This window comes from Aedes aegypti, chromosome 3 (genome assembly GCF_002204515.2).
Source record: "Aedes aegypti strain LVP_AGWG chromosome 3, AaegL5.0 Primary Assembly, whole genome shotgun sequence".
Taxonomy (NCBI): domain Eukaryota; kingdom Metazoa; phylum Arthropoda; class Insecta; order Diptera; family Culicidae; genus Aedes; species Aedes aegypti.
The window spans coordinates 332,399,844-332,415,329 of record NC_035109.1 but is presented as its reverse complement, the minus strand read 5'-3'; the positions used below and the strand labels follow the sequence as shown (position 1 = coordinate 332,415,329).

At 35.4% G+C, this 15,486-nt stretch overlaps 1 protein-coding gene across 1 annotated transcript in view; it reads left to right on the top strand.

Annotated features, from left to right (window-relative positions):
• Positions 1–1,245: 1,245 nt before the first annotated feature.
• LOC5567237 overlaps positions 1,246–15,486 on the top strand; it is a 108,006-nt gene continuing 93,765 nt past the window's right edge. Inside the window, exon 1 of the mRNA XM_021854411.1 lies at positions 1,246–2,247. The gene's annotated coding sequence lies outside the window, so the exon portion shown is untranslated. The remainder of the gene's footprint in view (positions 2,248–15,486) is intronic.

Genomic DNA, 15,486 nt, shown 5'->3' with positions numbered 1-15,486 from the left:
ATTTCTAAAAATTGTCAAAAGTTCAAAAGTGCTTATTTGTGGCTGAAATTGTGTACAGCTCATATTGCATATTGGGTGATTAGACAGAAAACATTTCTGATGGAAATGTCATTGCTACTACATTACGAGGCTCATGTAAAATCTAAATGTGACTGTTATGCGGATACAATTACAAAACAACTTGGTATTTATTTCGAATTTTCAAGAACAATACCACAAATTTCAATAAGTTGATCGAAAGTGTTCATCATTTGATGACTCTCCACGGTATTAACTCCAAATTGTCAAAAATGTCGAATGTGACAAATATGCAGTTATGGGTAGCATATCTCAGGACCGTTTTTTCGATTTTAAATTACCCGTCATCAATAAAAATGTCAGCTGTTTTAAGAACACAAACACAAGAGAAAAATACTTATTTTTCTGTTCAAATATAGTTGAGAAAAATCCCCAAAATTTGTTAAATTTAAACTTTTTCTTTGAATCTGTTTAATCTCACTGCACAAGTCTGAGTAAAAAAAAACGATTCTATGTGAGCCTCTGATAGTCAATTTGAAAAACAAGACATCGAGATCTAGGGGGCCACTCGTCTAGTAAAGACGCAAACCATTATGGTCGATGTTGCTGAATTGTATTCGTGATCAAACGTCAACATCCCACCGCAAAATCGCTAGTGTTTGGAGGTGATTTTAACCTCCAAATTGGAAAAACATCACCTCCAAGTTAGTTCTAATACCCTCCGTTATATGAATTATGATGGCGCGTCGATCGTCGCAAGTTTCTCGTTAAACAGTCAATCCTCTATCTGATGATTGGCATGGGTCAAATCCGTCCAAATATTACGAAACAAATAATTTAAACGCAATAAATTATACTGTATAATGTGAAACACGTTAATTTTCACCTCGATAATCAAACTAATCAGTATAACCTGAAAAACTTACGTTACGGAATCTACAGACATCGATTGGAAATTAGAGTTCGAGGTGCGATAATCAATGTATGTATCATGGTATTAGTGAAAGCGTTTCCTTGTATCAAATCGAGCGATAAGAAATAAACAAAACATGAAATTATAATTTAAGTGTTTCATGAATAAACAGTTAAAGTTATGTAAATTTTCATTCCTTTCAAAGAAAGCCTTTTATAAACAAAATCTTCAAACTCATATACACTCAGAAAAAAATCTTTTGATTACATACATCCTAACTCCAAGTGCAGCATTTTCGTTACCATGGTTTTCCGAATGAGCATCACGCATACAATAATCGCGATGTTTTCAAATCTTGCCTCGTTTGGCACAGTAACATCCATTCAGGTCGTGTAGTAGTTGAACCAAACCATTTTTCATTCTCCTTCGTTACCACATACCAACGTGGAGTGGTGCTCTATCTCCTGCGGTGCTGCATGCATGTTCCTTCGACTAGCGATCTGTGTACCTAATGTACAACTCACTGAACAGTCCAGTTCAAGCTTCGCTCTCTTCGAGGCGTGCATTGTGTGTTGCTTTCCGTCGAGAGGATGTATTACATCAACACACCCTTTTTCCGTTGGCGTAGATAATATTTGATGAATCTCCATTATTAGTGTAGCATCTGATAGTCGAAAATCTCTTCAATGGGCTAAGAAACGCACAAATTAGGATTAATCTCTTTGAAATGGTAAAAATAGCAAGTGAATAAACGCTGTGTAGAAGTAAATGGAGGACCCTCTATAATTAGTGTGATGTCGTTTTCAAATGGTTGTGTTTATAGTCGTTCCTTTTTGCTCACGATAGTCATTGCGAGGAGCTCGGTTCACCAAGTGTGAGTGCGGTCACGGTTAAGGTTTACGTTTTCGTAGCGCAATGTGTGGGTTTGCCTGTGTCGAGTGATTGTTGAGTGCATTCATTCTGTTCGTGTTTTGAGTCGTCCTGCTCAATCTACCTACATTCATACAGTTTGTATTTCGAATCGAGAAGGTGCTGCTTTTGTATAATAATAACACTACATTGAATGCCGTGAAGAGAAAATGATAACAGGGGAATAATATTAATTCAACTGAAAGTGTTCACTTAAACAAAAATATGTCGTAAATTTATAATCAAATAAAAGGTGTGCAGTGTAGTGAATAAGAATAAAAATGTCGATAAATAGCTAATATGAAGTAGCTAATGCATAGTAACGCACAACGTATACAAAGTCTGATTTGATATTAACATTTATAGCAAACAGAAACAAAGCCACATCAAACCATCAACCCGAAAGAGTAAGTACTATTTCTATTGTATTTTTCCTTTTTATTTATTACTTATCATTTATTCAATCTAATCGAAATCAAATTCTTGGCCTATGGGAAATAATGAACTGGTTAGGAGCCGTCCATTAATTACGTAAAGGTTTATGGAGGAGGGGGTTTGAGATTTCTTACGCGCCATACAATTTATTGTTTATTTTTATACAAACGATCTTAACATAGGTTATTGAAAAATACAAAAAAAATGCCTTACGTAATAAATGAACAGTCCCTTAATTGCAAAGGGTAAATTTGCAAATTAATTCAAAATAAATCCATTTAGAAACGATGGCCAATGAATATATGTTCATGCATGTTTCTAGTTTTTTTTTTCACACATTTAAATTTGCTTAGCTATTTGCCCAAGTATTTGTCAAGTAATTGTACTTATGGCATCTCCTTAACATATTCTTTCAAAAGATTGTTCATGCTCGTCTGAGAATTGGATTTTATATATTAGGGGCTTTCCTTAGCCGAGTGGTTAGAGTCCACGGCTACAAAGCAAAGCCATGCTGAATGTATGTGGGTTCGATTCCCGGTCGGTCCAGGATTTTTTCGTAATGGAAATTTCCTTGACTTCCCTGGGCATAGAGTATCATCGTACCTGCCACACGATATACAAATGCGAAAATGGCAACATTGGCAAAGAAAGCTCTCAGTTAATAACTGTGGAAGTACTCATAAGAACACTAAGCTGAGAAGCAGGCTCTGTCCCAGAGAGGACGTTAATGCCAAGAAGAAGAAGAAGAAGAAGAAGAAGAAGATATTCGGATTCAAAAATTGAACTAGAATCTGAATTTTTTTAAATTCTCGTGAAAAAAATAAGTTTTGTAACGAGTTGCACACAATTTTTTTTGCAATTGTCGAAAATTGTTATAATAATTGCATTATTTCTAAAAACATCGATCCTATTGTCACTTAGAAACCCTTACCTGCATCGAATTGGGATCGTTCGATGAAAATAAAATCAGAAATTAGTCGACTAAGTCATTGAGATATCAAGGGCAATTCGATAGAGACACTCAGATATTAATTTTCCAACTCCAAAAAATTAACTATTACTTTTCAGCACAGTTGTGTAACCGTGCTGAAAAGTAGAGAAGTGTTTTTGTTGGTGAGAAAAGAATGAAGCCGTTATGTTGTTCATTCTGTTGATAAAAATAGGCTAATATACAACGGAATTGCGAAAAAAATACACATAACAGAGTACGACTCACAAAAATTCGGGCTCTTCTAGATCAACACAAAATGTGTGTAAATTTTACACATGCTAAAAATTGCGTATTGAGATATGTGTCATAAAATTTAAGAAAAAAGAGAGAAAAACAATCGCAAAAGCGATTTCTAGCATATGTAGAAATAACACAAATTTTGAGTTGGTTTAGAAGAGTCGAGTTTTTTGTAAGTCGTACTTAATTCTGTGTGACTTTTTTTAAGCGTGCACCATTTTTCAATTTTTCATGCAAAAATATTGTGCTGGCAAAAAAATATGGCAAAATATTTTTACTGTTTCATTGCTGCTACCATTGGAGCAACTCTTGGATGAATATTTGAAGAAATTTCAGCGATATAAGAACCATTTCTAGATTACTGGAGTTATTGTCGATGCTAAACCTAAAAAATGAAAAGCCTGAATGAAAAATCAATAGTGTTTTCATAAGTACGTTAGGATAAATACATGAATGTAGTTCAATTATTTATTTCTTGGAAAAATACCTCAGGAAAAGGATCCGATAAGGAATTCATAGTGAAATTCATGAAGTGAAAAAGGTAGTCTTGTAAAAAAAAAAAAATTCATAGAATTCTACGTAATTTGTAAAAGTATCTAAGTTAGTATGGTGTAAGCTCATTGTTAAAGGTAAAGTAAAGGTTAAAATATTAAATATCCTTTTTTGAATATCTCTGTGTTATGTTTTTACTTATCTCGATTATTAGGTTGGCTCGAGCTTCAACCTGCATTCTTATGAAACAAAAATTATATATTTCGTGGTGGATAATTGGATGTTTATCTTTTGTTGTCGAACACCATGTTTTAAAATACGCTTCCTAATTATTTTATTTGTCTTTGAAATTCGTTTAATAAACCAAACTACCCATATCGCAGATAGATCACCTTTTCGAGGTGCGTTACGAGGTAAGATCTGCCGAATCGAACCCTAGAATCATCCTATTATTATCGTTCTGGTAACATAAGGGTTTGCAGTATATAGTCGTAGTAACCGATAGCAGGATCTGATTTGAACCTCAATTACTTAACATTATCTACTTAACATTGACTTGATGTCTGAATATACTAACTCTTCAAACATTGATCAATGCTGGTATTCAAAGAACGTGAAAGATAATAAGTAATAAGTTACCGTAATAAGTTACCAAAATCGATTGGGTTTCGTGTACTAATTCAAAAAGAAAGTCGACGAAAAGAAATCTATCATCGCTGATACGCCTGTATGATACTGACAACCTGACAACCGTTTGTGCTGACACACTGAAAACATCTCTAGAAAGATTCGCGAATCAGGCGAAACTGACAAAATGTACACAATTGAAGAAAATATAGCGTTGAAATTGTAGCTCGATTGTCTATTCACTGCACTTAAACTTTTCCCCTATTGATAATTTAACTATTCAAAAAGCGCAAATTTGTAGAAGACGAAACTTCACCTCATGCCAAACCACACACTTTATTGATTACGCCTGTGTTTTTGTTTATCAAAGTGATGGGCGCATCTGAAATCTAAATCAAAACACGGCGAGAGTAAACGGCGACACTGCAAACAAAAAATAAACAAGGCGTACATGGCGGGCTTAATTGAAACCAGAATGTAAACACGGCGCAAAAGTAATAGGCGACACTGAAAATAATATCGATTACAGGCTCATAACATTGGGCGATACTGGCATCCTTGAGTGCGTTTAAGGCGAAACCTTATAATATTTTTTTAATATGAAATAGCTTGGGAAATTGTAGGAGATGTGTGTGGTATTGATGAGGATTTTAAAACTAGGTTTATGAAATGTGTATCAAAGTGGTAAGGTTAAAGTTTGACAATATTTTCTCCAATTGGGATTAAAAATTGCACATGAGAATTTCTTTGGTTATTTTCTCATTGTTATTGATTTGTCAGATAGGCCCTTATCGCGAATTCCTCTCGATTTATTCTTTCCGTCAAGCATAGGTAGACTACATACAATACAATACTCTTTGGACATAGTAATGCCAATGAATTCGCCATGTACATTATACTGACGCATCATACGGTTTATTGGTCCGTTTTGAGCATAATGCGTTCTGCATGATTTTTCTGAAAATAATTTTCTTGTTCTTAAATGCCGAGTTTTAGAAGTTTAATTGAGCGAGAAGTACATCAGAGTCTACACGGTTCGAAATAATGTTGTTTATAAAGAGAATCATTGCGAATTCCCGGCGTTGCTTAAGTGTTTCCAAGTTGATCAGCATACAGCGTGCTTCATACGACGGAAATGGCAGTACAGTCCAATTCAATTTCCGAAGGGCGTATAAAAGGCTTCTGTACTGATTCCATGCGTTCTTCGTGTACGACATGGTACGGGTTCCATACTAGGTGACAGTATTCCAGAATTGGTCTTACACTAGGACAGGACGTGACAGCTCAACTAAGACTGCCCCGTTGTTTTTAATCCATAACCTTGACGATGCAAAAGCCAGTATCTTTTTTAAGCATATCTTGTGAACAAATTCAAATATCAAGGCTTATAATTTGGTTGTTCCTTGCACGTTTTGTTCAATTAGTGCAATGATGATGCCAGCTTTTTTCAAAACCAGCTTTATATTCGAAACCGCCGTTAATTTTAGAGAAAATAAGCACAATTTCCACTACATTTCCACTACATTGCTCTAAATCTAAATTTATTTCAGCATTGTAATGCGATTAACTTAACATCGAATATAACTAGATTTGAAACCAAGAAGTTTTATGAAACATTTCCAAACTTTCGATAAAAACTCTAATTTATGAACTAGCAACACGGCCGGGCAAGCAACAAAGTGCCCTGTTGCAATCCAACTCACCTTACCTTACCTTACCTTGATGGCTACAGCGTAGCATCACGCCATTGCCGGGCGTATTGTAGAGCTCCATCTTCGTCGGTCTTGGGCGAAACTTCTCCAGTTGCCCCGAACGTTTAGGGTCGCCAGGTCCTCTTCCACTGCGTTGTTCCAATCCAACTCAATGATGTAAAAGTAAGCTTTTGCCAAAACGACCAATTAAAAGTGGTCTTTTTTGACAGGCATTTGGTTTCGTTTTGGTACTTTGACCTGTCACGTCTTGTCTTAGGTCTTACATATGTCTTACATTGGTCTTACATGTACATTACGTTTTGATTTTCAAATCACTTTTAGTCGATTTTTTGAGGATTGGAAGTTGCTTATTTCTCTAATCTGCCCACATAAAAAATACAATACAAAAACAATATAACGTATTGTAACAGTACCATTCAAAATATTGGAAATACAATACAGTATATTGTAAAATGACAATACAATTACAGTACAATATATTATTTTGAACAGTTCACTGTATGGTATATGAGATTTTTCCAATATATTGTTTGGGTTGTTAAGTATCGTAACAATACAAATATAGACATTTTCTCTTACACACATTTTGAAAACACAATACGATATATTGTAAATGTATTGTCTTGATGAGCAATTGGTGTATTGTTGTACAATACAAAAACAATTCAACGAACTGTATTTCAGTTGGTGATGAGAAGTATAGAATTTGTATTTTGTACGGATTGTCCCCCAACTTACCGAATATTCGTGCCAACGTTAGCAAAAGAATTTTAAGTCCTATAGAAGTAAAGATATTAATTATCGTTGCATTCGTCGTCACAGTTCAAGTGATTTCTACGAAACTACTTATTTTTACTTTTTGAATATTTTTCACCCAACATTTTTTGCTTTCTGAACTTGTATTGTTTACTTCTTTCAGCCAAGCCACGCGAAAATAGGAATTTGACAAAAAATGTAAGGTATAAAACCAATAAGAAACAATACAGTGCTCTGTTACAATATATTGAATTGTTTTTGAATTGTATATTCAAACAAGAATAATGTTGCTTCGACATTCAATTATAATACGCTATATTGTATCCAATATGTCATATTGTACACTAATGGTTTATTCTATTCACTGAATGGTACGTTTTTATCCGGGTAGTCCCTAAAATAACTATTTTCGGCACCACTTTTCGCTGCCAGCCCTATGCAAAAGTCAAATTCATAGTTTGTGCAAACCATGGCAAAGTCCTGGTCTAATCCTTTAAGAATTTTAGTGCGGATTTTTTTTTATTAAAATAATGCAAAGCTTGATTTAATTTGTGGAGTATCGACTGTATGTTTTAATCTTAATTTTCCGGCAACGCAGTCTTTATTAAAGTAAAACGAGGTGCTTATTTTCCCGACGTTTCGACACGGGTATTGTGTCTTCCTCAGGGGGTAAATATAAGAACGTAAAGAACGAAAACTATATTTACCCCCTGAGGAAGACACAATACCCGTGTCGAAACGTCGGGCAAATAAGCACCTCGTTTTACTTTAATAAAGACTGCGTTGCCGGAAAATTAAGAATAATGCAAAGCTTTTGAAGCCATTTTACGTTCTTTTAATATCAAAATTTTCGTTGGAATTACTAGTAAATTTTGGCTCTAGAAGAGTGTCAATTTCTGGAGGGATATCTGGAAGAATTTCTTGAGGAATATCTACTTCTCGTGATAAAATCTTGATGAATTCCTGATGAACTTCTTAACAGGATGCCTGTAGAAGTTCTGAAGTTTTAGATGGAATAATTAATAATAGAAGTTCTGATGTAATGGCTGGAATAATTATATTCAGTTTTGTTATAAATTAAGTTTCTTCTATTGAAAACTCATTATGTTACCAATTAATTATAAAGATCGATCTATTGTGATCATGCATTTCACGTCATTCACCCGTCGATAACAACCTCGATCTGACAGCTTAACAATCATTGATAACAAGAGTCTTACTACTGATTAAAAATTGAATTCATGATAATAAGATTTGTTATTGCGATGTTATGCGGTTGTTATTCAACTTAGTTCAGGGTTGTATACAGTAACTCATCACCTACGAAATTAAATCCATTTATCAATAGATTCAATACTTCGTCCATGTCCTTCATCGAAATTGTGGAACTTTTTGCCATTCAAAGTATTAAAAATGCATTATAACTTGATCCCAACTCATTTATCGCAATAATAACAATGGCACGGGTTACATAAAACCCGGGTGCAAAACATCTCTCTAGTCGTCTCGGCACATATATTTCGCCGTGAGGGCCAAGCCCGGAGAGATCAACGTCGGTCGCACGAACAGAGTGCACTGTCAAGGTCTGCTTCGCACTTGGTTGCCGCATATCTCCATAACTATCGAAAGGCACAGTGCCGCCGAGTCGTGTCTTTTTTCACGATTCGCAACCCCATAACACTGGAATGCTTCTCCCGGATGCAGCAGAACCGTTTGCTAGGGAGAACGATTTCCTTACTCCAGTGCAGAATCAGCCTTCATGCAACGGCAACAACGGCGAAGCACTTGATTTGATATGTATGTGTGCATTCATGATGGTGTGCAACATCGACCAACGTGCACCAGTTGCACTTGCAGAACAGCAAAATAACTAGCCGAGCAATTCGCATTGCAATACACGACAGAGCGGCGCATAAAGACGTCTACAACAGAGCAAGAAGGAAGCAGCGCCAAGCCAGTTCCTTCCATGTGACGCATCTTACGACTTGAACGGCAAGCGTAGCGGTTGGTGAAGGGGCAGGTTGGTGAAGAAATGGTGATGTGTGTTATGAGCTACGTTCTTTGTTCACGGGTATGGCAGTGAATACTGCTAAAATACATACGTGCAGTCATCTTATTCTTGTTGGCATTACGTCCCCACTGGGAGTGAGCCTGCTTATCAGCTTTGTTCTTTATGAGTATTTATACAATGCTTACTTGTAATGATGGATTTCTCTTTAATGTCACTTTCTTCGCGTTATCAAACAAAACTTATTTAATTTTTCTGTATTGTAGGAAGAGGATCACTAAAACATTGTACACATTGCAGATTGATTTATTTTGACAAATTTATAAGCGAAATAGATCAAGTCAGATAAGCCCTTATGAAAGACCTGTGTCCATTCAACCCGTATAGGTCTGAGTGAAATCAAAAATACTTAAATTTGCATTGCTTAGTAAAGTAACGGATTTCAATAATATTTTGTCAGTATACTTGTACACATATCTAGTTTCTAAAAGATGCCAGAGGAACTCGGGAATGTTCCTTTGGCTTTAGTTATTTCGGTGAGTCATTGGGTCAGTTCGAGAAAAAAGAGCTATTTTTTGGGACAGGCCAAATTATCTGTCCCGGGTAACCCGAAAATGGTAATTTGTAGGATCAATCAAATGCAGGAAGCGTGATTATCCCATTCAATCTTTCTCGAATGGTTCAGGTTCACACTGTTGCGTTTTCCTTAAATTTCTTTAGCTATAGTGCCCACTTGAAATTTGCTTACCTACAAAACTACAAAAGTATAGAACCCCTTTCACCCGACCTGACCCAGTGACCAACTGGAATAACTCCGGCTACAGAAACATTTCCGAGTTCCTTTGGCTATTTTCAGAAACCAGATATATGTACGAGTATACTGACACAAATTTATTGAAGTTAGTTAAGTATTCGCTGAGCGGTGGGAGTTTTGGTTTGTTTTTTTTTTCTTTCACTCAGGCCTTAAACCGTATAGAAACTAAAAGAGACTTAGCCTTTGCCTTGTGGTAACGGCGGCGACTACAAAGCAAACTCATGCTGAAGGTGTCCGGGTTGGATTCCCAGTAGGTTCAGGATCTTTACGTAATTGAAATTTTCTTGACAGCCCTAGGCATAGATCAGTGGCTCCCAACCTTACCGAAGTCGCGACCCTTTTTGAATCTTAACAAATATCTCGCGGACTCCTAAAGTTGGATGTGCTTGAAATCAATGTTCCGTTTTCTGAATATTATTCAAATACCGAACATTCGAAGTTCAAAGCGATGTTCAAGAAAATCATTCTAATTTCTTAGCATAATGATCAATTCTTCTATTATTCAAGTCCTCTGCGTTTACAAAGTTTTGAAAATATCAATTTATCTTAGAAATCGCCACCGTTTGGAATATTAGTCATTTTCGGAATTTGAGACAAAATGGTTTGTAGGTGCCTACTAAATCTCTCAGAATGATGTACCCTTTAGGTCGTTTCGTCGTACGTCAAGAAACTTCCTTAAATGTTTTTGATAACATCAAGCAGGATAAACTACTGCCCCAGTCGCATCCACTTTAACCCTCTCTTTCCCATGATAGCTCCAGAGCTCCATTGGTCGATCGACGAACTTGAGACAAATCGATTTAGGTGAATATTATGTAATAGTTAATATAATATCATTCCACACTCATCGGATGAACCCAATAGTTTCCAAAAGTAAACTGTTTCAACTGTTTCAAAAGTAAAACTACTGATTAACATTCAACTTACTATGGAAAAACAATAAACTGACTTCGACTTATTTAGCCCATTTACAACATTTCAAACACTTTTAACAATTTTTGTAAAGAAGAAGTCGATTGAAGTCGTTGGAAAGTGAGGGTTAACATTGGGGTGTTTACCCATACAAATGACTGAGACCGCATGAATGGTTTTAAAACAGAGAAAAAAAACAACTTGAGAACTTTTACGATTCACTTTTACGCTGAAGATTTTGCTCTGACGAATTGTCTGAATCTTTTCAATACTTAGCACTTTAAAACGATGCATATTGTAGCCAAAAAAGTGCTTAAAAACCCTGCCGAAGTTGACACAAACCCCAATATGGGAACATTCCAAATCCCTCTAGCATTTCGTCCAAAAAGTTTCCAGGAGTAACCTGAGGATTTAATCAAGGTATTTCACAACGTTTAAATCACATATTATCAGCTCCACATTGAATGTTTTAAGAGGCTTGGCAATTGCTTTTTTAGAAGCCATTTTGTAAAAAATATTACTATGAAATCTTCGTCACCTTGTCAAATATCTATTTTGAATCTTCGAAAAAATCTACCAAAATCACTGTGACAAATATCGGTCGAAAATTTTACTAAAAAACTCAATGATAGATTCAAAAGATTTCTGAGAAAGATTTTCTGGAAGCAGTAAATAATTTCGATTTGTTTAATTCTTCCTAGAACATAGGGGAAAAGCACTAATTTTCGACATACATTTTTTTTTTTTTTTTTTTTTTTTTTTTTTTTTTTTTTTTTTTTTTTTTTTTTTTTTTTTTTTTTTTTTTTTTTTTTTTAATTTCTTTATTAGTATCATTCCAAACATTACATTCATTTCTTATATCTAGGTGTTCTGTGTTATTAGACAACACTATCATCCTAATTTGGTAAAACAAATCTAAGATTTTATTAACATTTTGTTAACAACATATTACATTCCATTTGCCGTAGCAGTTCAGTTTTTTTTTTTACAGGTGAGTTGATTTCACCTGCTTATAAGAGAAAAAAAAATGTTTTTAATATACTTAACCTAACTTAACCTAAACATATAACGCATTAATCGTGGCAATAGAAGATTGTAACGATTTTTGCCTGAAATTATTAATGATTGTAATTGACATTTGTTCCAATGTTTCAACATTGGATATTCTATGTAACTCATTGGTACTATACCAGGGAGGAAGCCTCAGAATCATTTTCAAAATTTTATTTTGAATTCTCTGCAGAGCTTTCTTCCTGGTATTACAACAGCTAGTCCATATTGGTACAGCATACAACATGGCTGGCCTGAAAATTTGTTTGAATATCAAAAGTTTGTTCTTAAGACAAAGTTTTGATTTTCTATTAATAAGGGGATAGAGACATTTTACATATTTATTACATTTGGCTTGAATGCCCTCAATGTGATTTTTGAAAGTTAAATTCTTATCTAGCATGAGCCCTAGATACTTAACTTCATCTGACCAATTTATTGGAACCCCTCTCATCGTGACAACATGTCTACTTGAAGGTTTCAAATAAAGAGCTTTTGGTTTATGTGGGAATATTATTAGTTGAGTTTTGGAAGCATTAGGAGAAATCTTCCATTTTTGCAAGTATGAAGAAAAAACATCCAAACTTTTTTGCAATCGACTACAGATGACACGCAGGCTTCGTCCTTTGGCGGAGAGGCCTGTGTCATCCGCAAACAAAGATTTTTGACATCCCTGAGGTAGCTCAGGTAAGTCAGATGTGAAAATATTGTATAATATTGGTCCCAAAATGCTGCCTTGAGGAACACCAGCTCTTACAGGAAGTCTTTCAGATCTGGAGTTCTGATAATTAACCTGAAGTGTACGATTTGACAGATAACTTTGAATTATTCTAACAATGTATGTTGGAAAATTAAAGTTTTTTAATTTTACAATCAAACCTTCATGCCAAACACTGTCGAATGCTTTTTCTATGTCTAGAAGAGCAAGACCAGTAGAATAGCCTTCAGATTTGTTGGAACGGATCAAATTTGTTACACGTAAAAGTTGATGAGTGGTCGAATGTCCATGGCGGAATCCGAACTGTTCATTGGCAAAAATTGAATTTTCGTCGATGTGGGCCATCAGTCTGTTCAAAATAACCTTTTCAAAAAGTTTACTGATGGAGGAAAGCAAACTGATTGGACGATAGCTAGAAGCTTCTGCAGGATTTTTGTCTGGTTTTAAAATTGGAACAACCTTAGCATTTTTCCATTTGTCAGGAAAATATGCTAATTGAAAACATTTGTTAAATATATCAACTAAAAATGATAAGCTACTTTCTGGAAGTTTCTTGATGAGGATGTAGAAAATTCCATCATCGCCAGGAGCTTTCATGTTTTTGAATTTTTTAATAATAGTTCTCACTTCTTCCAAATCAGTCTCCCAGGCATTTTCGAAAACGTTCTCTTGATTGAGAATATTTTCGAACTCCTGAGTAACTTCATTTTCAATTGGACTAGTAAGTCCTAAATTAAAATTGTGCGCGCTTTCAAACTGCATAGCAAGTTTTTGAGCTTTTTCGCAATTAGTTAGTAATAATTTGTTTTCCTCTTTCAATGCCGGTATTGGCTTCTGAGGTTTTTTCAAGATTTTCGATAATTTCCAAAAGGGCTTAGAGCCAGGGTCCAATTGAGAAATTTTATTTTCAAAATTTTTGTTTCTTAATTGAGCAAAACGTTTCTTGATTTCTTTCTGCAAATCCTGCCATATAATTTTCATAGCAGGATCGCGAGTGCGTTGAAATTGCCTTCTCCTCACGTTTTTAAGACGGATCAAGAGTTTAAGATCATCGTCTATAATCACGGATTCAAATTTTACTTCACATTTTGGAATTGCAATGCTCCGGGCTTCAACAATGGAATTTGTTAAAGTTTCAAGAGCATTGTCAATATCAAGTTTAGTTTCTAAAGAAATGTTAACATCAAGATTGGAGTCAACATACGTTTTATATATATTCCAGTCGGCTCGTAAATAATTGAAAGTGGAGCTGATAGGATTGAGAATCGCTTCTTGGGATATTTGAAATGTAACAGGGACATGATCAGAATCAAAATCAGCATGAGTAATCGGTTGGCTACAAAGATGACTAGAGTCGGTTAAGACCAAATCAATCGTAGATGGATTTCTAGAAGAGGAAAAACATGTGGGACTATCAGGGTATTGAATTGAGAAATATCCTGAAGAGCACTCATCAAATAAAATTCTGCCGTTGGAATTACTTTGAGAATTATTCCATGACCGATGTTTGGCATTAAAGTCACCAATGACAAAAAATCTTGACTTATTGCGAGTCAATTTACGCAAGTCAGTTTGGAGCAAATTAACTTGCTGCCCAGAGCATTGAAAAGGCAAATAGGCAGCTATGAAAGTATATTTACCAAACTGTGTTTCAACAGAAACACCTAAAGTTTCAAAAACTTTAGTTTCAAATGATGAAAACAGTTGATGTTTTATACGCCTATGAATGATGATTGCAACTCCCCCACATGCCCCATCAAGTCGATCATTACGATAAACAAAAAAGTTAGGATCTCTTTTGAGTTTAGATCCAGGTTTTAAATACGTTTCGGTAATAACTGCTATATGCACGTTATTAACCGTAAGAAAATTAAACAGCTCGTCCTCTTTACCATTCAGAGAACGAGCATTCCAATTTAAAATATTTAAATTATTATTTGGATCCATTAGAAAAACGTAATCCAATAACAATTTGATTTGTAAATTTTACACCTACTTGGACTGCTTCAGTCATAGTGGTGGCTTTGAACATTGCATCAATCATTAGATTCAATTGTTCAGTTAGAAAATTAAAATCAGAGGCAGACATGTCATGTGATTTCCCATTGGAATTTTCGGTAGACGAAGAAGCGGAGTTACCTGTGGCGGTAGGGCTTTTTCCATTTGATTTGAAACTAGTAGAATGGGTACCCATGGATCGAACAGGGGAGGAGTCCGAATTTCCTGCTACGATATCGGCAAAGGATTTACCGTGGGTAGATACATTCGAAATAGAAAGATTCGAACGGCTACCCGACGGATTAAAATTAGTTTGTGACTGAGCATGATTATGATCTTCCTGATGGGTATGATTCATGATCAAGCGATCGTTAACTGAAAAATGAGCATTGTTCGATACTCTACCAGGCAAATTCCGGAAACGACCGTTATCGTAACGGATATTATCTTTCATCTGCCTGGCACGAGCCTCAATGACCTTTTTGCGTGAAGGACAATTCCAAAAATTGGACTTATGGTTAGCCCCGCAATTACAACATATGAATTTGGTGGTATCTTCCTTCACTGGACAGACGTCTTTGGCGTGAGAAGAACCTCCGCAAATCATGCATTTAGCATCCATGCGACAATTTTTTGTACCATGACCCCACTTTTGGCACCGACGGCACTGAGTGGGGTTCTGGTAATTTCCTCCAGGTTTCTGGAAATGTTCCCATGTCACACGGACATCAAACAAAAGTTTTGCTTTTTCTAAAGCTTTAATATTATTTAGTTCTTTTTTGTTAAAGTGAACTAAATAAAATTCTTGAGAAAGCCCTATCCGAACAATGCCAGATTGGGTTCTCTTTTTCATAATGATTACTTGGACTGGGGAAAATCCAAGTAAATCATTTATT